General features: G+C 45.4%; 1 pseudogene; it reads right to left on the bottom strand.

Annotated features, from left to right (window-relative positions):
- Nucleotides 1-2,342: 2,342 nt before the first annotated feature.
- LOC105742413 lies at nt 2,343-2,847 on the bottom strand (annotated as a pseudogene).
- Between the last annotated feature and the right edge of the window lie 211 nt (nt 2,848-3,058).

The raw sequence follows: 3,058 nt of genomic DNA, 5'->3' as shown, positions 1-3,058 counted from the left end.
ATCTCTAGTAAAAAAAAAAAAAGAAAGAATGAGCTCAAGGCCAGTCTGAACTGCATAGTAACACCCTGTCTCAGACAAAAATAAATAAAAACAAATAAATACAGAGGCTGTTCACAGGCTCTGACTGTCCCACTCCTTTCACCTGGCTAGGAAAAGGAACTTGGGCCAAAGGGAGCTCGGGGCCATCCATTCTGGCAGCCTTGAGCGTGCCTGCTGACTCCCACTGGTCTCCCTCCTAAATTAGGGCCTCCTGTACGTGCCACCACCCCACCCCCCAACAGTTTAAGTTCACCTGCAGCTTCTTTTCCTGGCTGAGTCTGCCTGTAAGTTTTTATTTTGAGACAGGATCTGGCTGTGTGATCTAGGCTGCTCTAAAACTGGAAGCGCTTCTCTGGGGTTATAGGTGTGGGGCACCAGTAGTGGCAAGCTAGTCAACTTTTAAGATGTTACAAGGTGGGGCTGGGGATTTGGCTTGGCAGTAGAATGCTTGCCTAGCGAGCTGGAAACCCTGGGTTCAGTTGACGGCACTAAAACCAAAAGAACAAACCTCCCCTAAAAAACAATTCAACCAGAAGTGACATTGTGCACATTCTATAAACCGTTTCCGTTTTTTTCTTGAAAAGATCTTCATTAGTTTTGTATCCATTTTGCCCTCCATATTTAAAAAAAACAAATTCCATGTCTCCCAGGCCTTGTAGAAAAACACAGCAAGTTAAAAGTTACAATTGGGCCTGGGAGATAGCTGGGGGTGGGGGGATGGCTCAGTAGTTCAATCCCCAGTTCCACCAAAAAAAAAAGTTACAATTAAGGCGAAAACAACTAACCAGAGGGGAAAACAAATCTAGAGACAACAAGGGTTAATATTTCAGATGCTATTACATGTAACAGGATTTATTTTGTTACTTTACTAGGCAAAACACAAGTCATATTTGCCTTTTCTTAAAATGTTTTTCAAAACAAAAAAAAGAAAAAAAAGTGTGTTTTTTAGGACAACCCATTCTGGACCCCTCCTGTCTTTCAGGAGCTGTGCCTATTGCCTATTCCCCATTCTCCATACCTAGTCCCCATTTCTTTTCTTTTCTTTTCTTTCTCTCTTTTTCTTTTTCTTTCTTTCTTTTTTTTTGCGGAACCAGGGATTGAACTCAGGCCTTGCACTTGCCAGGGAAGTGCTTATTCTACTGAGCCATCTCCCCAGCCCCCTTTCTTCCTTTTTTTTGGTGGAAGCGGGGATTGAACTCAGGCCCTTGCACTTGCCAGGCAAGCGCTTGTTCTGCTGAGCTATCTCCCAGGCCCTCTCTTTTTTTGGGGGGAGAACGAGGGATTGAACTCAGGTCCATTTCTTTTCTGCAATAAATCTTCCTACTTTTAAAAATAAATACATGGGGGCTGGAGAGATGGCTCAGTGGTCTAAAGCACCGACTTGAAACAAGCTTGGCAAAGCACAGGGACTGCGGTTCGATCCCCAGCACCACATGCCAGCCAGACCCGCCCCCTGGTGGGCTGAGCTGGCCACACAAACACACACACACACACACACACACACACACACACACATACTAAATAAATAATAAAAAAAAAATAAATACATGGGGGTCTGGGGAGATGGCTCAGTAGAATAAGTGCTTCCCTGGCAAGCGCAAGGGCCTGAGTTCAATCCCAGGTTCCACCAAAAAAAATAAAATAAAATAAAAATAAATAGCCTGGCAAGTGCAGGGTCCTGAGTTCAATCCCCAGTACCACAAAAATAAAATAAATACATACAAGGGCCTGAGTTCAGTCCCCAGTTCCGCCAATAAATAAATAAATACACAGGAATTTAGCTTAGGGGCACAGCTGCACTTGCCTGGCAAGCATGGGGTCCTGAGTTTGACTCCCAGTACTCACCCCCAAATAAATAAATTTCTGAAATGGGCATTGTGTCCCCAGGCTTGGTGTCAGTCCTGTGTGATCCAGGACTCGCTTGAGGGTGGGGCCGGCGCAGCATTTGGTGCTGGGGATGAACCCCAGTGCCTGCTCTTGGCTAAGCAGGCGCTGAGTCCCCTGAGCTATCTCGCCAGCCCTCAAGGCCTTTTTATCCCTGGGGCAGAGCGAGACAAACAAGAAAAGCCAAGTCAGATGATCACTTTTCTCTAAAGCTTAATGCTCTTAAATTTTTTTCCAGTCCTAAAGATGGAACCCAGGGGCCAGGGAGATGGCTCAGAGGAATAAGCGCTTCCCTGGCAAGTGCAAGGGCCTGAGTTCAATCCCCGGTTCTGCAAAAAACAAAACAAAAAAACAAAATATTAGCTAAAGATGGAACCTAGAACCTTTTTTTATTTTTTTATTTTATTTTATTTTTTTTTACATTTTTTGTGATTTACTGAAGCACAAATAAACATGCACACAGGCCGTCTACTCGTTTTCTTCACTGCGCAGCCTGGCATTGGGATTGGTGACTCGGATGGCTAGCTGGGCTGCTCTTTCCACGATGGCCTTGCGGTTCTTAGAGGAGACATTGTGAGCAATCTCTGCACAGTAAGACTTGTTGCACATCAACAGCACCTCCAGCTCCTTAACATTGTGCACCAGGAACTTCCGGAAGCCACTGGGCAGCATGTGCTTTGTCTTTTTGTTACTTCTATAACCTATGTTGGGCATCAAGATCTGGCCCTTGAACCTCCTCTGCACCCTGCTGTCGATGCCTCTGGGTTTCCGCCAGTTGCGCTTAATTTTGACATATCGGTCTGACTGGTGCCGGATGAACTTCTTGGTCCTCTTTTTGACGATCTTGGGCTTCACGAGGGGTCTGAGGGCCGCCATGGTGCCAAGAGGGAGATGGCTGCCACCTCCGTAGGTAGCGCCGAGGAAGAGAGCCAGAACCTTTTTTAAAATTTTTTTATTTTTTAATTTTTTTTTTTGGCGGACCCGGGGATTGAACTCAGACCCTTGTGCTTGCCAGGGAAGCACTTACTCCACTAAGCCATAACCCTGGCCCTTTTTTTTTTTTTTTGAACCCAGAACCTTTGTCCCGAGCCACATAATGTCTTTTCTTTCATTTTTTTCTTAAGCAGGGTCTCAC

The sequence above is a fragment of the Octodon degus genome, unplaced genomic scaffold (genome assembly GCF_000260255.1).
Source record: "Octodon degus isolate 3935 unplaced genomic scaffold, OctDeg1.0 scaffold00050, whole genome shotgun sequence".
In the NCBI taxonomy this organism is placed as follows: Eukaryota; Metazoa; Chordata; class Mammalia; order Rodentia; family Octodontidae; genus Octodon; species Octodon degus.
This window is presented reverse-complemented; position numbering and strand designations above follow the sequence as displayed.